A 22,716-nucleotide genomic window follows, 5' to 3' on the forward strand; every position below is an offset into this window, starting at 1 on the left:
ACTCCGGGAGGCCGCAGATGACCAGCCAGATACTTGGGCCCCTGCCACCCAGATGGGATACCTGGGTGGAATTCTTGCCCTTGACTTCAGCCTGGCTTAGCCCTGCCTCTTGTGGGCATTTTGAGGAGTGAAACAGTTAGATGGAAGATGTCTTTTCACTCTGTCAGTTGGCTTGCTCAGCTTTCAAATGAAAATAAAAATACATAATAAAAATATAGGAACTACATTTCAAAGTGTGAGCAAATAAAATAGAAATAAATATATTTTTTAAGCATAGGGGTTGTGTAGGAAGAAATCTTGTGGATTACTTCTTGTGTGGGTTAGTTTTTGGAGATCTTACCCTGAAACTGTGATGTAAATGTCACTTACCACGATTTTTAATAGTTAGACTTTTCTGTGAAGTGTAATTGCTTAATTTCTAGAACAACAGCATAGAATGAGCACTCTTAATCTGAAATTCCAAACTATAAACTGTTGGAGGATCTGAAAGGTGAGCTGATACCCTGAGTGGAAGGTTGTGCACCTGACCTGGGGCAGGGTTCGCAAGCTGAAGGTATGCTAACAGTACTGCAGATCATCTCCTTCGGCTGTATATGAAAGATGTGTGTAATGAATTTTATATTTAGACTTGGGTCCATCTCTAATATATCTTGCTGTGCAAGCAGGAGTTTTAAAAAGTTAATGAAAAATTTGAATTATCATTTAATTCCATTTTCTACAAGCTTTTACCCCCCTCCCCATACACACTTCACTTCAGAATCCCCAAACCTCTGAAATCCAAACCTTTCTGGTCTTAGGCATTTCAAATAAGGGATTTCAACCTGTACATGCAGTTTTAAAGTTGTCTGCAAATGTAAAAAAAAAAAAAAAAAGGCCAGGTGAGTTAACTGAGTGTGTATTTAAAAGCTTCAGCAAAATATAAAACCATCTTTAACCTTCATGAATAAAGATGCTTGTACTGTGAGGATTAAGACAATTGGGCACAATTTTCCTGACAGTAACAGCATTGCACCCATTTGCTGCTATTAACCATTAAGATGAGATCAGTGTGTGGGAGGTGCCTAAGATTATTGTTCAGAAGGTGAATTGTGACCCCGTAGATAAAATTGAACATGAGAGAAAATTACCTCAGAGTGAAATATTCTGGTGGGAATGGGACAAAAACCTTGTGTCTGTATTTGTGAAGTAACAAAGTTAAAATAGCTCTTGTTGGCTTCCAGTCAGCCTGAGAGGCCACAGAATCAACTCACCGAGCATGACAAGCTCTTTACATTTCTGCACCCTGAGTCAGTTCTAACATGATGTTGCTTCCTTTAAAATAATGATTAAGCAAGCCTTCAAAAACTCAGAGCTAATGACGTTCGTATTCAGACCGCATCTGGGCTCAGGTGGTCTGGTTTCAGTCCCACCCGTGCTAGTTCCTTACCTTGTCTGTGGCTTGGTTTCCCAAATAATGACTCCTGAACCTCACTGGGTGACTGGAAGATATAGATGCTATTATTATTGTCATTGTTTCTGTTACTTGAAGATGTTTGAATAAAAGCCTAGTATTGAAAGTTTAAGTGAAGTAACTCATGCATTCAAGTACTTGAATCTCTAGAACACATGTCCTGTGTTCCTGGGGAATGGCCTGTCTGGCCTTGTCATGGAACAGGTCTTTCCCACAATGTCCAATGTGGGCAGCAGGGGCCCTCCGTGAAATCCAGCTGTGGCTTTGAGTGATGTCCCATGGTCTCTACCAGGTGACCAAGTGGGACCTTCTCAGGTGGGCACTGCTTGGAAGTGTAGAGGAGCAAGTGCTCCTTGAGCAAGGCCACAGTTTCCCTGCAGGAGCCTGGAGTTGAAGAGGTGCTTTGCACTGATGCTCCTCTGAGGGCACATTATTGCTTTGGATGTCAAGGTTGAGCCTCCAGGTGCCCACTCTGAGATAAATACCCGCGTGTTGGTTTTATCCTCTTTCTATTGATTCACTCTGTTTAGTACCTCTCCTCCTGAGGTCAACTTCCAGATCAGACTGCTGTACCCTCATTGCTTTAAGAGGCAAGGGAGCCCTCATGCTTTGGTTCACTAGTGTCTGCCATGGCGGGGCAGGGCTGGGCTGGGTTGAAGCTGGGAGCCAGAAACTCTGGTTTGCTGTGTGGGTGACAGGAATCCAACCACTTAAGCTTTCACTGCTGCCTCCCAGAGTGCATTAGCAGGAAGTTGAGTGGGGAGCCAGAGCCCACATATGCAGGCCCCAGTCTCCCAAGGGTTAACTCCACAGCTTAGCTTGTTTCTCACAGGGTAACAGGATGGGCAATTTTGGCCTGATACATCTAGCCACTGGCTTAACCACAAGTTCCTGCTTCCTATTTGTCAAGTTATCTGCCAAGGGATTGGATAAACGCTGGGAGGAACTCAAGGGATTTAGGGTGGCCACTAGAGGATTGGATAGACACTGGGAGGAACTCGAGGGATTTAGGGTGGCCACTTGAGGACTGGATAAACACTGGGAGGAGCTAGGCAGAGCATAAAAGAAAGCCTGGAGTTTCAATAAAGATCATTCACATTCGGCATTCTCCTGACAAGAATGGTCCACTGCGTGTTGTCTTTTTTGTAACCATAGTCCCTCCGCTCGGCTCGGGGTACATGGCGACGCGGGCGTTGCCAACACACATACTCCAGTGTGGGTGTGGATGTCTTAATCACTAGGCCAGATGCCCACATCTCTTTTATTCTGTGTTGCTGTCATCTCTGTTACTTTCCTCCATTTCCATTGCCTGGAGGGAAAGCCTGGCCTTTTCCAGATGTCATCAGCTAGTGAGCACACCTATTTCTGGCCTGGACCTCAGCATTCCCAGGAGAGAGGAGTTGAATGCTGGGACTGTTACAGACCTCTCATGGGCTCATCTGCTCTCCTGTGCCCATGTTGGCCTCACCTGGTTCTGGATTGGGAGCTTAGCAGACAGGAGGGTTTCAGAAGGTGCACCTTTGGCTTGTCAAGGTTTATTGAAGGAAAAAGGCAGTGTTCCTTAAAGTGATGTTTTAGAACTGATAGTCTTAGAATAATATTAGGACATATTTTCTGTTGCCTGGTACACTTATTCTAGTAGCAATTCTTGGAATTCTGTGGCTATTAAAGTAGCCTGGGTAGTATCCCAAATGTGACTCCATTTATGTAGTGGCTAGTCTCCATGCTCACTGTGTGTGGAAGCTACTCAGACATCTTCATCAGGCAGTGTGTGTCCACATGGCTCCATGAACTCATGCCCTTGGAATTGTCAGCATTAGTTGGGTTGTATAGATTTCTAGTCTGTTCTGATGGACTGCACATTTCAAGCAGGCCTTAGAAGGTGAACTGCTGTATGCTTTCCACTTGCTACCCTACCCTTCTGCTGTTTTCTTGGATGTAGTCACAAGGAATGTGTGAGCAAAACTAATCTCGAGACATGACAGAAGCAAGGCTTACATCATTGATGCCTGTGCAGGTTTTCCTTGTGTTTCCCTTGGAGGAGCCAGCCTGGAGCAGGGGTGGCACAGGTGTTGCTGATGCGTATGGCACCATGGCATGGGAATACACCCAGGAGGGAGAACATTGGGCTTGGAGTTCAGTTAGCTCTTTGTTACTGGCCAAAACTTACCAAGAAACAAGATTAATTGTTTTCATTAAAAAGCAATGTGACAAATGAACATGTGAGCATGCATGTGTTGTCTTCTACACACACACACACACACACACACACACCCTGCTGTCTTCTGTGGTGTTGTCTCTTCTCCAGGCGTCTTGCTTGGTGGTTCATATGTTGTTACTTCTGCTTTCCTCTTGTGTCTGTGTGTCCACTGTGTCCTGTGAATGTGGTGGCATCCTGTCCTTTTTCCAGCTGAGTGTCCACTGCTCTAATGCACTTCCCTGTCTCCTCTTGTCAGTGTCCTGGATGGGAAGCAGGGCTGATGGGATTAGAACTAGCACCCATATTGGATCCTGGCCCCTGCAAAGTGAGGTCTTTAGCTGCTAGACTATCTTGTGCTGGGCCCAGAGACTGTGGCTTTTTAAAAGAATTGTTTTGCCTAATTTTCAGACCTACAAAATGTAGAGAATTAATATTTTAATTATTTTACCCACATCTAATTAAAAAAATTGATGGGAACTCAGATACAAAAATTTATTTGGGACCTTCTGCAGGTTTGTTGATTTTGACCTGCAAAGGGATGAAAACTCTAGAATAGTTGCAGAGGGGCCATCCGGATCATGATGTGTCTGCTCACACTGATGCTCAGCCTTGAGGGTGAGCAAGGTGACCATGCCTAGTGCTCTGACTAGGCCTTTGGGTCCTCCCCCTGGAGCTAGGAGAGCCTTGGAAATTATTGTGCTAGTGGGGGAGGGGCTGACAATGGCTATAAAGGTTTATAAAGTCAGGAGATGGACTGGAACATTTTGTACTAAATGCATTTTCATTTATTACTTTTTTTGGTATAATGATACACATTTTAAAAATTTCAGATTCATTTACAACTGATGTTCTGCATCGGACTGATCGGTTCAATTTACTGTGTGTTTGGCCAAACAGGTAAAAGAAAGTTTTCTCAACTTTTCATTCTGGTACTGGTGTTTTGTTTTGTTTTGTTTTGCTTTTAAATATTTATTTGAAAGCCACAGTGCGAAAAAGGGTGGGAGAATGAATGTTCTTCGATCCACTGGTGTTCTTCAACTCCCCAAGTGGCTGCAGAGCCATGGCTGTGCCAGGCTGAATCCTGGAGCTTCATCTGGATCTCCTGTGAGGTCACACAGGCTCAGGTACTCGGGCCATTCTCTGCTGCTTTCCCAGGTGTGTTAGCAAAGACTAGATCAGAAATGGAGCAGCGGGACTTATTTCTCACATGGAATGCCAGTGTGTGGCAGATGGTGGCCAACCTGCCATTCCATGACAGCAGCCTCTTGTTTACACTCTTGACCGGGGCTACTGGAGAAAACTCAAGTCCAATGTTGCCACTCCCCTGAAAGTCCCACAGTGACAGCATGTCCTCAGACTGAAGGGCAAGGGGCCTCCGTGGCCAAGCTGCCCCCACTCCAGTCCTGTTGTCTGGCTAAAGGCTGAGCTTACAAGCATGGATTAGACAGGAATGGCTGAGTGTGCAGAGAAGTCCCGGCAGGTAACGTGTCTACAAGTAGGTCATGATCTGTTTGTTCCTGTTTGGAGTCCAGCCCAGGAGCAGTGCCTTGCTACATGTAAAAGCAGTGGGAGGCTCCATCAGGGAAAACATGTTGGTCTACGTGGATTACACAAAATTACCAATGACAGCAAGAAAAACAGTATGTTTCAGAATGTGATAAATCATACTAGAAATTAAACAGGCTTATACCTTAAGTAATGTGAACAGAAATCAGTAAAAATAATAAATGTGACAATTGAAAAATTTGCAAGCAAACACAGAACTTGAAAAATAAGTGACCAGTAAACATGAATAATTGAAACCTTAAATAACTTGACAGTTTGATGCTTTCTTTATGCCTAGTGGTAAAATTATAATATATTTTTACATTGTATTTTGTTTGAGAGGCAGAGATAGAGTCAGACAGGCATAATTGAGTTCACATGTGCTGTTCTACCACCCAAACTCCCACAACAGCAGGAGCTGGACTGTGGCTGATGCCCAGAGGACAATCCAGGTACTCAGTGTGGGTTCAACTCAAGTAGTTGAACCATCACCACTGTCTACCAGTGTGGGACATGTGTGTTTTAACCACTGGACTCAATGTCCATCGAGGAGTAATATTTGTGACATTAAGTACTTGGTATTGGAGGTTTGGTGAAATGGTGTTAATACATGGCATGTGAGAATATTAATAGGTATATTACTTGAGCAGAAATTAGGATGTATTGAGAAGTGTGAAAACATTAATATAATGTTTAGTACGTCCCCCTTTTGGAATGTCCAGTGTGTATTTTAGATATAAGTGGTTGAAATGGATGCTGTGGTGCAGCAGGTTCAGCAGTTGTTTGAGAACCCATATCCAACGTTGGAGTGCCTATTTCAGTCCCAGCTATTACACACCTGGTCCAGCTTCCTGCTAATACATCTGTGGGAGCCAGTGATGGCGCACATAATTGGGCCCCTGCTGGATTCCTTGCTTCTGACCTCAGGCCTGGCCTAGTCCTGGCTGCTGTTGGCCTTTGGGGAGTGAACCAGCGAATGAAAGAGCTCTATTTTTTTCTCTCTCTCTAGGGCTTTCCTGTAAATAAATAAATCTTAGAAACAAAACAAAAACAGTTCCAGAGTGCATGCATAAATGTGCGTCTTCACAATATGCGTGTGTGTGTGCATGTGCAAACCACTGTGTATACGGATGAGTATGGTATGTGTGTAGATGAGTGTAGTGTGTTGTATATGTGTGCTGGACATATGTGTATATGTACAGTAATTGTGTGGCTGTGCATGGAGTCTGCACATGTGAACAAGCATGTGTATCGCACACATACATGGAATTGTCCCAACATTAAGTAGGATATATTCAAGTAATGAGATGCTGTATAATAATTACAAGGTATGTTTTTGAAGAATTTTTAATCACACAACAAAATATTTAAAAAGTGACATATTAAATGCTATGCAAATTGTGTCATCAGCTTCATTTAAATGGTCTGTGTGTGCTTGCTTCCTGTTGTCTCTGCTCAAGACAACAGCTGGAATGAAGTAGGTGGCAGGGGTGAAGTGGTTATCTGGTAGTGGTGTAGATGACTTTTTTGTATTTATGGTTTTAGGAATTTTTCAAATTTCCTGTGGATGAGAACATGTGAAGTTAATAATCGGGAAAGAGATGACAGCCAGTCCTTCTTGTGTTTAGTGTATGAGAGGCATGCTGCTCCCTAGGCAAGTTCAGAGACATTTAGGGACACACTGAACAGACCAGAGCAGCCCTGGGTTATGGATCGGATCAGTGAGCACCTCAGTGGCTTCATATCCTTAAAGGAAGGTCCCCAGGGGTCATTTTGGGTAACTGTGGGCCCTTTACTTGATTGTAAGAAAGTGTAGGACATTTGTGACCATCCCAAATGACAAATTTTGAAATTTGTGCCTTTAAAGACAAGGATGTAAATGTACAGAAGGTACTTGGCTTTCATATGGAAAACAAGGAAGACAGCTGTCCTTCCATGGCTTGTAGTACCACTTCTGGGATCAGTTGGTGCCTTCAGTTCGATAACTGTCATGCTAACTCACACAGCATCACTTGTTTCAATGATCCTATTTTATTGTATTCTTTCTGCAACTTCATGGAAAATGGTCTGTTCATTTTCTTGACAGATGAAAATAGATGTATAAAAGCCAACACTAAGTCCTGTGGAAAATGCATACAGGCAGGCCCCAGTTGTGGGTGCTGCATGAATTCGGTAAGTAGATAGCCTCCTGTTTAAAATCTGCATTTCTCAGGTTTCTGATGTGTATTATATAATACGTGATGGCCAAGAACTGTGCCATTCAGCATAGCAGCCCATGGGCCCTGAGACTGTGGGGCTCTTTTAAGGCTGCTCAAGCTAGCAAAGATTGTGTGCACCAAGGCTTACCTTTCAGTTCTGTTTCCACAAACTTCTTGCAATACCCTTGTTTGGGTGTTAGAAATTGAAAATTGCTATAAGTTTCAAATATGTATTGTACTTTATGACTTAGTATAAAAGAATCATTAATCATGTTGAAATAATATAATTTTGAATATATGCATATATGCATGTTTTAACACATCATTTTAGAGTTAATTTTCCTTTTTTTGTTGTGAATGCTGGATAGGTTTAGAACATGTGTGGTTCACCTTTAGGACATGTGTCATATTTGTATTGGGTAACTTTCCAAAGTAATTAAGCTGTTTGTTGTAACTTTTCTGGTGTGTGTGTGTGTGTGTGTGTGTGTGTGTGTGAATAAATTCAACTTCCTGGCGAAGTCTGAGTTAAGATAATATAGAATTGATTTGTGTCCTTAAGAACCTGCTGTGGTTGGCATTTGGATTCTACCCCTTCTGTCATTTTTAACCCTTTCCTTGCATAGGAGCTATTATCAGAACAGGAGGTAGAGAGGCCAGATCAGAAGTCAAGCGGTTTATTCACAGAATAAACAGCTGATATCAGAAGATAAAAGCATAATTTTTTATCAGGCATTTGGGCCCACATTTTAAGTACCTATTTGTTTTTGTTGCCATAGCTGCTCACATAATCAGATTTGTGGTTTGACCATGGAAGAACATTGAGAAACTTTGTTTCTTTACAGAATTTTTCTGTTGACACTTGGTGTTTTCTTGCGAATGGTGTCCAGGGTTGTATTGGGATGACACGGCATGGGATTGAGTGGGTGGCATTGCAGGGACAGCGACTGCCCTCCGGGTCTAACACAGAGCTTGCCTGACTGAGGAAGTGGAGGTGGTGCTGGTTGTGCTACAGGATTCACTCAGGCATGGGATGTTCCCAAAAATTCAGCTTCAGAGTTTTGGGACATAATTTTTAAATGATTAAAAGCTCTTTCAGAATGTATTCTTAAAGTGTCTGAATTGGCTGATACGTGGGAAAGTATAATCCCCACTTAGATTTTGTGCTTTGGGTCAGGAGCTATTTCAGAGCTGAAGCTTTAGTCCCAGCTTTGAGCCATTTGTATCTTGGTCATCTCTCCCATCTGTTTCTCAAAAGTGACCTTATTAGTGTTGTGTTTGACTTGAACACTTGTGAAGTCATTGTTCTTTTTGTTCTGTTTTTGTTTGAAAGCCATAATTAGAGACAGAGTGAGATGTTGCATTCCATTGGCTGATTCTACAAATGGCCACTGAAGTCACGATCCCGCAGCTTCCTCAGGTCTCCCATGTCAGTGCAGACACCCACGTACTTGGGCTATCTTCTGCTTGCTCAGATGTGTTAGCAGGTAGGTGGATCAGAAGTGGGCAACTGAGTTTTGAACTGGTGCCCATATGGGATGCCTGCAGCATAGTCTTTATCTGCTGTGACACAGTGCTGGCCCCTATTTATTCTTTACATTTAAGTATCTTCACTCATACTTTATGTAAAAGTCATGAAATTGGTGTGTAAGAACAGATACGATTATCATGCCCTTACTTTTCCCTCCATCTTCATATTACTTAAATTGTTTCAGAGAGAGACAGAGAACTGTAATCTGCCAGCTCCTTCCCCAAATCCCTGTAATCATCAAAATTGGGCTGCACTGGAGCTGGAAGCTGAGAACTTAATCTAGGTCTCCCATGGAAGGCTAAGGCCATCACCTGCTGCCTCCCCCAGAGTCTGCATTAACAGGAGACAGGCATTGGAAGCTGGAACCAGGCATGTCAGTGTGAGATGAGGGCATCTTATTCGATAGACAGAATGCCTGCCCCGTAAAATACTTTGATTTAAATAATTTCTAAACACTTAAAATGATAGCCAATACTTAGAAACTTTTTCTGACTCTCAGGATTAATTAAATCAGTGTTAAATATCTTAGTCTCCTTTTTGAAGCACCCATCACTAACTGAGATGTGTTTATGTTGCTTTGCTTTTCCTTAACCTACAGTTAAAGTCCAAAAGTTGTGCTGAGGGAGGTGCTGTGGGATTTTATAAAGACACTGCTAGGGGAAATTGTGGGAAACTGCCTGATACTTGGGTATGTAGGTTACCAGTTGCTGTCAACTGTATTCAACACATGGTTTCACTGAGAAGTTTATTTTTTGAATTCACAAACGGAACATTTAAAACAAACACTTAGGTCAGTTCTTGAAAGAGGTGTTACTTTCTCTGGAATGATTTTGTTTTTAAATGAGCACTTTAATGATTTGAGTGAAGGGAGTGCTTTATTTACAAGCCAAGGGTGAGATGCGTCATATGTCCCCCTTTTACTTATGTTTTCATGTGTTATTTAGACTTTTCTACAAGAAGGAATGCCTACTTCTGCACGGTGTGATGGTTTAGAGGACTTGAAAAAGAAAGGCTGCCATCCAGATGACATAGAGAATCCCACAGGTTCCACAGCCATCAAGAAAAATAAAAATGTCACCAATCACAGCAAAAGAACAGCAGAGAAGCTGCAGCCCAAAGACATCACTCAGTTCCATCCACAGCAGCTGGCTCTGCAGCTGCAATCAGGTGAGACCCAGCCCTCTGCCTCCTGCTCTGCCTCAGCCTCCATGGAGGCCCTCAGGCTAGCCAGTCAGAATGGCTGAGAGTATCAAAAGCACAATTCTTAAGATTTTCAAAAGGACAATGCTAAATTTTTGTCTAAGATGAAGTAAGTTCAGCAAGTATTAATTTGACTTCCTATGTTTCACAAGTGTTTATTCTCTTTCTATTCAGTAATATAAAAGCAACATTTTAATGTTTTCTTTCTGTTGATTTTTAATATTACTGGAGTTCTATTATCTGTGGCAGTGCTGGAACTCAAAGAAAACTTGTGTGCTGTCTCTGAAGCCGATGCCTTTGTGCGCAACCCTCCACCCCTTTCCCCACATCCACGCCCAGTCTGCTGCAGCACACCTGCTGCTCAGTCTGACACACCACAGCCCATGGATCCTGTCGCGACTCTCTAGCCCCTCTGTACCCAGCAGAGCAATGTGCTTCCTTCAGAACATGGCTCCTGACTGCTCTCATCTTCACCAATGCTTTCCAAGATGCTTTTTGTGTCTTTCTATTCCCCCACTCCCTTTGCAATCCACTTGACAGAGTGGTTTTCCTTGAGATTTAACAATATTTGCTTTCTTTTCTCCTATCTGCCTACCACGAGTTTCTTCAGACAGAATTTAACAGTGGTACATCTAAACCTCTTATTCTCCTGTTTCTGGAGGGAATGTGCCTGACATCTCTTTCTCTTCTTTTCCATCCTCATCATTTCAATTCATATCCTTGTCACCTCCCTCTTGAATGTTTCCTATTATTTGTTAACTAGCTTTTCTATCTATAATACAATTTAAAGACTATTCCTAAGTTTTCTAAAGTAAAAATAATATTTGGTGACTGACATGCATGTGGTGGCTTCCTGGGACCAACTCCTGAGGTTTGCTAAAACTCCAATCTCCGTCCATCCTAAGTCAGTTAGGAAAGTTAATTGTTGAGACACAAGCTACCTAGTATGGGTTGGGCATGCTGTTTATTTCATCTTTGTACCTGCAAGGCCTCGTGTGTGAAGTATTTGTTGATTGAAATTGAGTGTAGACTCAGTGAATTGTTTCTAGAAATCTCCAATTTTTGTTGATTTTCAGTGTTTGCCAGGGTAGACAGATTTGCTTGGTTTTCTCTATTTGCTCTTTTTTTGAAAGATTTATTTATTTTATTACAAAGTCAGATATACAAAGAGGAGGACAGACAGAGAGGAAGATCTTCCATCCAATGATTCACTCCCCAAGTGAGCCGCAATGGCCGGTGCTGCGCTGATCTGAAGCAGGGAACCTGGAACCTCCTCCAGGTCTCCCACGCAGGTTCAGGGTCCCAAAGCCCTGGGCCATCATCGACTGCTTTTCCAGGCCACAGGCAGGGAACTGGATGGGAAGTGGAGCTGCCGGGATTCGAACTGGCGTCCATATGGGATCCCAGGGCATTCAAGGCGAGTACTTTAGCTGTTAGGCCACGCTGCCGGGCCCCCATCTTAAGCAGATATGTATAACTGGTGAACGCTACTGGGAAAGCCCAGGAGCCCCTTTCCTCAGCTTGACCTGGAATATGAATATATATATATATATATATATATATATATATATATATATATAAAACAGGGAAGTTTTAAGGAAGAAAATAGCTAAAACAGCAGAGGGTGCAGTGATGCAGATCATGAGTGAGGGAAAGAAGAGAGGGCCAAGAAGAGAACATAGGCTGTGTTCTGAAAACCATAAACCAGGGCCCACGCCATTGGTGTAGAGAGCCAAAAATAACCTTGCAATCATTTCCTGAAGAATCAAGATGGCAGAATAGGGCAAGGACATGTTTAAACAGATGGAGAAATATTAGCCAGAGTGAAGCATAGAAGGCACATTCCAAGAAACAGAAGAGGACAGAACAACAGCAGAGAGGTACCTGGAGACTGACAGACACAGAAAGGCAGTGGATACAATGGTGCAGTGTTGCAGTGACTGATATCCCAGCAGCATTCAGCTAATGGTGATCTGAACTCCACTGGCAGAGGTAAACACAGACAAAGAACAACCCATCCTGCTGGTCTGTTTGATTTGACCAGGAACAGAGAGAGAGAGTGGCAGACCAGATGGGCGGTGTGGGAACAGGGTAGATGTTATAGCCCAGTCCACCTCCTAAAGCCAAATTGGGCGCCATTTTGTTTATGGAGGCAAGGGCTATGGGGCAGGATTGCGCATTCACTGAGCTGGGAGTGAACTCATTTCTGACTCAGTGAACTACAACATGGCATCCTACAGGTTCCACTTAAGAGAGGTCTAGGTAGCCCTCAGATCTGATGGCAAACAGATCAATAACTCTAGCAATGGCACATCAGGTGCATTTCTTACAATGTGCCAAAGAATTTAAGACTACAGGGGACAACACTGAGCTGCAAATGCACTGAGTTCAGCAAGAACTCACTGGGCTCAGTGCATTACACTGGTCCCAAGGAAAATAATACCAACTATGACTACATATGGGTCAAAATAGGTCTGTGTGGCGCCCAGACATAATGGCCAACAGGTTCTGGCAAGATCAGCACCAACAACAACCTAGCTATAGAGGACCCCTAGTGTCTCCCTAAGCCTGGGACCTGTTCCAACCAGAAGTGGGAGAAAGGTTGTACAAACAATGGTGAAGCCTCAGCAGTATCATAGGAGGTGGAGTGTGGTGAGCCAAGAGCTGGGGCTACAGAGACCATGGTGGAAATTTAATATAAGAACCCAGACCTGGAATTCGCTGGAGAGAGTGGCACAATTGGCTGCAAACAAAGAGCCATGCAAGAACTGCAATAAGTAAAACCGAACTGTAGACCTGTGGGTGACATAGCTTAGAAACCTGCCCCAAGGAGAAGATTCTGCTAAACATAAGTATAATGATCAAGAGCAAATGAAAGGACAAAGGCAAAATGAATATTGTTGAAGACTCCCCTGCAAAGGAGCAAAACCCTATGCCAACCTCAGAGTTCACTGAGGGAGACATCGAGAAAATGGGCATACAGAGTTCAAAACAGTTGTTATAAAACTTCTCATCAACGAGAAGCATGTACAGCAGGCATTCAAGGAATTCAAGGAGTATATCACACTGGAAATGAATCAGATGAAATCTGATATATCAGAAATGAAGAATAGAGTGGAGCAAATTAAAAGTACAGTGGAGAGTCTCTAAAAGAGAATGAAGAAGGTAGAAGAAAGCATCTCAGAATTAGAAGATATTTCCTGCCACCAAGGGGAAACAAACAGAAAGCTGGAAGCAGAGCTGGATCAGGCTTAAAAAAAAAAGTATTCAAGAATTGAAAGACACTATTATGACACCTAATATAAGAGTTCGGGGAGTCTCAGAAAGTGCAGAAAGAGAAGCTGGGTTTAAAAATATATTTAATGAAATAGTAAGGGGAGATTTTCCTAATCTACAGGAAGAATTGGGATACAACATCCAGGAGGGACACAGAACTCCCTACAAGGACCAAGGACCAAAAGCAATCTTCATCATAACATGTAATAATCAAGTTCTCTTCAAACATAAGGAAAAGATCCTTAAATGTACACGTGAAGAAATCAATTGACATGTAAAGGAATGCCAATTAAGCTCACAGGAGACCTCTCACAGGAAACTCTACAGGCCAGAGGTTAATGGAGCCACACATTCCAGATTCTAAAACCAAAAAATTGTCAGCCCAGGATAATGTACCTGGGAAAACTTTCCTTTGTCTTTGAAAATGAAATAAAATTCTTCCAAATTAGAGAAAATTTAAAAGAATATGCCTCTTCCAAACCTGCCCTACAAATGATACTTCAAGATGTTCTCTTGACAGAGAAAAGGAATAGCGCCCACCAAAATCAAAGGCAAATGCAAAGAACATTCCAGTAAAATAACAGAGTACTAAATCAATGAACAACCCACTGCTAAAATGACAGAACCAAATTACGACCTATTTGTATTAACCCCGAATGTAAACGGCTTAAACTCATCAAGCAAACGTCATAGATTAGCAGACTGTATTAAAAAACAACACCACTCTATTTGTTGCCTGCAGGAGACATATCTCACCAACAAAGATCAGCAGAAACTATATCTCATGGATTTTGATATTTTTGGTTAGTTTCATCTCTTTAAAATTCTTTCTTCTGATTAAATTCTTGAATGACTCATAGATCATACAGTAGGTTCAGGGAGGTTCTTGATTTTCTTTTTCATTTCTTCAGGGACACATTAGTCATTCAGTAGCATGTTATTTATCCATGGTCTTGCTAATTTCTCTTTCTTTCTTCCTGTTGTTTATTTTATTTGTGACCTTTCATTTAAGAGGATGTATAGTAACTGTGTAATGGAGACTATCAAATCTAGCAGCATGTTATTCAACTTCATGGCATTGTAAATTTCTATTTTTCTCCTGTTGTTGATTTTTACTGTGGCTTTTCATTTCAGGGGATATATAGTAACTGTGTAATGGGGACTATCATATTCAGATGTGGGGATACAATGCCGTATGCATCTCTACTTCCAGACAAAGATGGACTCCCAATGAAACTGTTTACTATATCATGACAATAGGATGCTGGACTCTGCCATTGTCCATGCCTGCAGTGATGGACATATTACTGTGCATGAAGAACTATACCATAGTAACTATATAGTGATGGAGGAGAGAATTGGGGAGAGGATATGGGAAGTCCCAGGGCCTATGGAACTGTACCATGAAATGATAATAATAAAAAGAAGTAAAATAAAAAATAATAACCTTGCATGTTTTAGGGAATTTATCCTGATTCTGGAGTGTAATGTACGCATTAATTTAAGCATCATAGGGATGTACTGAGTAATTGCCTTATTCTAGACATCAGGCTAGTTACTAAGGGTAAGATGCTGAGAAAGATAGGTGATATTTCCTGCCTCACTTGATCTTACACTTGAGTTAGCAGTTGCAGAATATTATGAAAAGTGCTCTGTCGCTGTCCTGCAGTGATTGACTGGGTGCATGGAGTCGATAATAACATGCATGGACTACTGACTGGTGGTCAACAGCTGAAGTTTATTAACAGCACCAGATTTTTAAAAGAAGGTTGTCATGTAGGCCCCCAGAGAGAAGGAGCTTGAGCCATTTACATCTTAACAGCAAGGTACAGTTTCCAAAGCGCAACTTGTTTATACCTAAACCTGTAAACCAGGTTTCCTGTTCATTCACCTTCATATCAATTGCTCCTGGCACCTTCAGGGGAGATGCAACTTGCTATGTTGTAGGAGGACATTGTGACCCTAAAAGGTCAGTGAGCACAGGATTACAGTTGGTTGGATAATATTTGGAGGAGAATAACCAAATGGCTACCTTGTGTATACCTTATTGGATATCATCTGCATATGTATATGAGAACACCTGGTGGAATATACAAGACAAAAGGAGTTCCAAACAAGCATTAATGGTTTTGTTGATAAGCTCAGCACTTCCTCCCTTATCCTATATGACCTTCAGAGTATAAAGTCTGATGCTACTAATAAACCTCGGCTTTTGACCATCAGTCAGGGTCCACGTGTTATTATCGGCTCCGTGCACCAAGTCCATCGCTGCACTGCGGGACAGCGACACTATGTCTCCCACAATAGCAAAGATTCTGAATGTCCTTCTACAGTGCTCCAGTAGGGGAAGTACAAATCATCATAGGGTTCAAGTGTTCATTTATTAAGCAATACGGTTTGAGGGTTAGAAGCAGCTTTCAGGTTTAGTCATTTGCACCTGCAGATTGTATCTGTAATTTAGGCTTTAACCATTTGAAGAACAGTGCTGATGTGTAGGGTTTTTTAAAAATTTATTTATTAATCACATTGTATTATGTGACACAGTTTTATAGGTACTGGGATTCTCCCCACCCCTTCCAAAACCCTCCCACCATGGTGGATTCTCTCACCTTGTTGCATAACCACAGCTCAAGTTCAGTTGAGATTCCTTCATTGCAAGCAAATACCAAACATAGAGTTCAGCATCTTATTGTCCAGTTAATTTCAACGGCTTCTTACTTCTCTGGTCTGAAGGTAGAGCCAGCAGAGTATCATCCCAATCAATTAAAAGCTCCAACATGCCATCAGCAACAATTAATAATGTTATGGAATTAATTGACATAGTATTGAGTACCCAATATGTTAAAAATAAATGCGAGTTCTTAACCACATCCTGTGATTACTTCATTGACATTTCAATTTTAGTTTATATACAGCGGGTTCTATACATCTTAAAACAGCTATAGATTATTGTTCAGCTGTCATGTGTCTATTTTCATTATAATATTTAGCCTTTTATATCACTGAATTCAATCACAAAAAGGACATAGTGTGAGGATCTGGTGGCTTTTAGTTCCTGGGTATTTGGGGCTGAAATCATGAGACTTGCATCTACACTTGGGGTTGGAATTTTTCTTCCAGTATAGCTTCCTGCCTCCTTAAAAAAGCAATCATCCATGTTATTATTTTTTGCTTCATTTCCATGGGCCTACATCTGTTAATGTGACTCTATCCAGTGTCACCTCATGCAGCTTCTGGCTCAGGAGGTAATCACTATGATAATCTGTGTCCTCCGCTGTGAATTGGCAACTGACTCACTCTCTTTGACATAGCATAAAGGACATCACCTAGGATTGAGCACAGGACTGGGAGAATCCTCTCACACTGACAAGCAGTAAGAGAAAATCGGTTCAGGGAGAGGCAGCAACACAGAATCATAGACTTTGGGCTCTCCCTCCTATAAACTCTGAGTAAATCAGATAGTGTTAGCATCAACTACTGCTATCTAAAAGGGGAGCTGGCAAACAATCCGTGTCATACCTTTTTCTCCCTTTGTGGGATCCATTCCTCCCACCATTTTCATTTCACTGTGGATGCTCATAGGTCCCCAGGCTGCTTGCAAACTAAAGAGCATCCTGCGTTCTTGATAAAGTCTAGATCTGGAACTTTTAGACTTTCTTTTATATTATTTCACTTCTATTTTTGTCCCACTCCCACCAAAAAGGAGCAATGAATGAAACTCACAGCACATTGACTCAAAAAAAAAATTGTATCAAGTACATTGTGAGGAGTCAGACTGGGTATTAGGCAGTTAGGGTGTTCTGGGTCCGCGAATCTATTTTCTCAAATATAAAATTGTATTTTCTCCACTATGTCTAAATTCACTAGAGTACATTTCTTCCAAGAGACAAGTGCATAATGAACATATCAAGAACATGCTTCCTCCAAGAAATAAGAATGAAATTAACATATCAGTTCCCCATCTAAAGTGCCCACCCAATTCCATCTCTGTGTAGTGTCAGACTGGTCTCTTTATCATAAGAATGAGACCGAGGAAGTTAACTGGTAACACCTTTTTGGGCCTTTTGTCCCAAAGCCATGTATCATGGAAACCATGAATTTTCCTTTGTTTTTAGAGAAACTCCTTTGAAGCAAAATTTTAAACGATGCCAACAGCCCCTGTGCACAGGTCTCCTTTCTTGAAGCCCCTTCCAGTTCCAAGGATGGGAGCATATTTTCTCCTTTCTTCTAACAAATCTTGCTTGAAAACTAAACTGTCTTCAAGAAAATGATTTTTTCCTGGGAGACAAGAATTGAGGTTGCTGCTGTATTTTGTGTCAAAAAGTCCTACAATAGTATGAGATTTAGAAAAAAAGAAAAAAGAAACTTCACTTTTAACAAAAGGCGATACAAAGCAAGGTGATTTTTCTTTATGGATACATCAATAGGAATTTATTTATTCTCACAATATGTCCAAGATTAAGTCTTTCCAGCTTTCCTGATCAGCTTTTTCTGTTGGTTCAGAAGTGTGGCAGGTTTAGAGGTTAAGAAAGAGTACCTGTTTTCTGTTCAGTTTGGAGAGCTTCAGGAAACTATAAGGGAAGTCCATGAGCATGTAAAAAGATTGTTGGGAGAATGAGGAATGTAGAGTGTTAGTGGGAAATGAGCACAGGACAGCCCTCACAGGGAAGCATGGTGAAACAAAAATCAAAAAGCAAACCAAGTGTGACCAGAGAGCTACAAAGAAGGAAAGAGAACCTGAAGGAAAAGATCAGAAGAAAGGGGAAAATTAGAACAGATAGAGACCACTAAGGAAAGCTTAGAACAGACAGGAAACAGTCAACTTGGACTCCCATATACCTTACTAGGAAGGACACAAAGATTAGTTACTCCTCATTAAGGTACTAAAGATTTCTCTGCACACTCCTCCTAAAACTATTCTGCTTCTCAATTGTTAACATATGATATGTTTGAGTTATAAGCTTGTTTGAACTAACCTAAAGTTCATGAAGTTCAGTAGGAATCACACTTGAATACTATAAGCTGCTAAATATAACAATGAAAATAGACACAAGACAGCTGAATGGTACCCTATAACTATTATAAGGCGTATAGCAGCCGGTTGTATGAAAACTACAATTGAAATGTCAGTGAAGTAGTCACAGGATGCGGTTAAGGACTTGCATTTTCTAACATTTTGGTCACTCAATACCATGTCAATTAACTTCATGATGTAAATTGTTGTTGAAGTTGTGTAGTGCCTTTTCATTGGAGGGGATGATATTCTAGCACCTCTACTTTCAGACCAGGGATGGTCTCCCAATGAAACTGTTAAATTTATCTGGACAATAAGATGCTGGACTCTCTACGTGGCCCATACCACAATGAAGGAATCATGACTGGATACAAACTGTACTACTGTAACAATATGGAGCAAATCAATTCGGGGGGAGGGCTTTTTGGAGGGGCTGGGGGAACCCCAGAGCCTATGAAACTATGTCATAAAACAAAATGGAAAATTTGCAGTGCCTGAAGGAATTCTGAGTATGTCTGACAGTATACACTTGCTGACAAAGAGGTAAGAAACAGGCTATTGGACTCACATTAGTAAGACTGTAATACCATAAAGTTTCTTTGAAGGTTACTTTGTCACAACTCTCTAAAAACCTCTTTAAATGCAAATGTCCTTTGATGGGATTCAACTGTAGAAATTATCTTGCATATATTTGGTCCTATAGAAACACCAGGTTTTTATAACATTATTATGGGAATAAAACAGAAACAATCAATCTGTGTCAATAGGGGATTGTTAAAATACATGAAGACAAATTTATATAATACTATGTATGCAGTGATTGAAATGCGTTCTAGTGGCAAAGTGGAAAATAAAAAATGTTGGACAAAGTAATAGAATTATATATTGACTAAGATACTTCAGAAAGTTCCTAGAAAATTAAGTTTCAAATGAGTTTATTTGGGCCAATGCCATGGTACAGATTTTGTTTTTCCAGGTTCATAATTTAATGTACAAATTGAATTACCACAGTTGAGTTGAATTAGCTTTTCCAGGCATGAGGACAGATGGGGAAACAATTTGTAATCGAGTTATGTTGCTTTCACAGCTGGAATTTTTAGACCTTAAGCTGAAGTACATAACCAGCAAAGCAATGCCTCCATATGTGGCTAGTACACAATTCATTCTGCCTGTGAGCATGTAAGAGTTGAAATACGTTTTGATTTCAGTGAACTGGAATTGGGCATCAGGTTCTGGACCTGACATGATATCAATCTTCTCAGAGCTACCAACTCCTCAACTGACATCCTTCAAGGCCCACCGACAGTGAACTGGCCCCAGCCAGAAGCAATGGTACAGATTGAGCTTTTATCTGTCACACTCGTGTCAAATGTGGGTACTGGTTCCAGTCCTAGCTTTTCCACTGCCAATCCAGCTCTTTGTTTATGGACTAGAAAAGCAGCAGAGGATGGCCCAAATCCTTGGGTCCCAGCAAAAACATTGGAAACTTAGAAGAAGTTTCTGGCTGTAGAGCTTTCCCTTTGTAGAAATCTGTCATTCAAAAAAAAAATTCTTTTAAACAATGAAGTTATTTTAATGCAAAAATCAAAATTCATTGAATCCTTTTTGTGTAATATGCCTTATACACAATCTTTTTAAAAGTCCCTAGCATGAATTTCACGGTTTTTTAAAAACAATTTATATATTTTATATTATTATCTTTATGCTACAGTTCCAGATGTACAGGGATTCCTCCCTCCACCCTTCCATAGCTTCTCCCAGTTCCCCCTGTATTGTAACAATAATACACTCCTTCAGCTACAACCTTAAGTCCTACATTCTGCTATTTCAATACATTGTGGCACTGTAATTATAGACAATTATACATAGTCTAGTATGCTACTGTAAAATTACATGTATCAAGTTTTCATTGGGAGTCCTCCTTTTATAAAGGAACAGACATGTATACTGTAATATATCTTCACTTCGGATATGCTAGTCTCCATCATATAGCTCACCTATAAAAATGTTTTTGCATTTATTCACTAATGTGTTTTGTGAATTTTAAAGAAAAACACTAATCTTTTAAGTCCATTCTCATAGTGTTTTAAAGTAGCTGTATGTGTATGCGTGCATATGGAATTCTTGAAAAGGCCTGTAAGAAACTGTTAGAGACCTTATTCTGGGAAACATAACAGAAAAAGAAGTAAGCAGTGTGGAGATTTATTCATTGTGGAGATTTGCCCCTGAAAACCCAGATCACAATGCCTGAGGACTCTGAATCTTAACTCTTTAAGGCAGTCTGAGAATGCTGCAGGGAGCAGACTCCCTACTGAGATTGCAGATAAACCTTGGGCTGGTTAAAATGTCTGGGGAGGTGTGAGGCATCTTCATAATCTCCCTGTTCCTTCAGTGATTGTGGCCTAAACATAACTGAGCACAAACACAATTCTGTTGGATTCTATTTCTAGTTAAATCTGTTTGTTTACCAGTGTGGGTTCCTGTAATTCAGGTTTACTTATCCAGCTGTTTGGAGCCTTGTGATTGTTTCCCCTAATCCCTTGTAACCTATTGGTGAAGTAGTTTGCTTACCACTGTTTCATTAACTTGTAACTTTTACAAACCTGCTTGACTGAAAAAAAAATTGGTATAAGACCTGAAAAATTCAATAAAGTGTGCATTCATTCATCACACCTGTGTACCCTGTATCCCAAAGTTCCTCTTGGCGTGGATGTCACACTTTAAGTTCCAGTCCCCACTAGAGAAAGAGGTACTTTTATGCTCTCGTGCAGAATTTTATAGTAGGTTAAACCTTTCCCTTTGATAGACAGGCATGCTATATGGTGGACAGATCAAATCCAATGTGCTCCACTACTAATTCATCTCCCGGTTAATGCATGTGGGAAAACAGAGGAAGATGTACCAAGTGTTTGCATCCTGAATTCATTTGGGCCCCTGGGATGGTTCTCCTCATGTCTGGCTTAAGATTGGGTTCAGACAGGCTCAGCTAGGTGTGAACCAGTAGATAGAGGATTTCTCTCTCCTCACTTTGTAGCTCTGACATACAAATGAAAATATTTTTAACCGATGTAAACTTTTTAAAAGGCTATAGAACAGAGAGAAAGGGAAAGAAAGAAATTTGCTGGTTCAATTTCCAGATGGTTCATCCAGAGCTTCATCATGGTTTCCCACAAAAGTTAATCAGCATCTTAACTAGTAGGGCAAAGCTTCATTCCTCATTTTTTAGTTGAAAAATAATTTGTCTTTACATCATTCAAATATTTACAAGTAGAGTACCTAATTATTAAAAAATGAAAAACAACCTGAAATCACAAAGTGATTTTTAGACTCATTTTAGACACAAAGGTTTGAGTTCAAGAGACAAAATTATAACTAGTGGAAACATGTACGGGAAAAACTAGCTCATTAAACTGCTACTAGCAAAGCCAAACAAGCTTTTACATCAATTACGATCACATAATAAAGCATAAATTTGCACTCACATTACCCTGCCAACTTAAGAAGTGCGCTTTCTGCAATAAAAACATAACCTTAGGATTGAAAATATGCCCAACTATAAGACTATGTGAAAAAAAACTTATTGTATGCATGTAACAGTAGATTAATAAAAACACAGTAACTTCACATTCTAGAATAAAATCAAATGCAAATAAATTCTCATAAGATTTGTATTTAAATGATCTTTATTTAAAAGTTGCAAGATGGTTCATTGTGAGCAAAAAAGACACATAAGTAAGAGCCATTACTAAAAGAGAAAACTTGAGAGACTACAAGACTATATTGGCTGAGTGATCAAAACAATTTTGATTTCCTTCTTGGCTTGTGATGTTCCGGAGCTGGTTAAAGATGGAGTATTAATTAAAATTTATTTGCTTGTAGAGTGTGGGTGTGAAAAAATCCAGAAAAAAAAGAGATGAACGACGATAATCCCTTAATGAAAATATTTTGCAGTGCTGAAAAAAATTGGAAAAAAAAGGTTTTGATTAGTTGTTTTAATTACAGATTGTATAAACCATAAAAGGAAAAACAATTTTCTAAGCAACATTTAAATAGAATCATACCTTAAAGTAAATCTTTAAGAATACTAACAAAACTATAACATCTTCAAGCAAAATAGAGGAATGTATCTGGGAGGAAAAAAATTACTAATCTAAAACTATGAAAAAGAATTTTTGTGAAGCATAGAATACAGTAAATGCTATCATCCAACAAATAACACATGGCCAAAATACACAAACTTATAAAACAAAGATAACCTGAAAATCATTTCACACTACATGCTAAAAACATTTTCAGGAAACTTGG

General features: G+C 40.5%; 1 pseudogene; it reads right to left on the minus strand.

Annotated features, from left to right (window-relative positions):
- Positions 1-19,481: 19,481 nt before the first annotated feature.
- Positions 19,482-19,676, minus strand: LOC131480736 (ATP synthase membrane subunit K, mitochondrial-like; annotated as a pseudogene).
- Between the last annotated feature and the right edge of the window lie 3,040 nt (positions 19,677-22,716).

This window comes from Ochotona princeps, chromosome 7, assembly GCF_030435755.1.
Source record: "Ochotona princeps isolate mOchPri1 chromosome 7, mOchPri1.hap1, whole genome shotgun sequence".
Taxonomy (NCBI): domain Eukaryota; kingdom Metazoa; phylum Chordata; class Mammalia; order Lagomorpha; family Ochotonidae; genus Ochotona; species Ochotona princeps.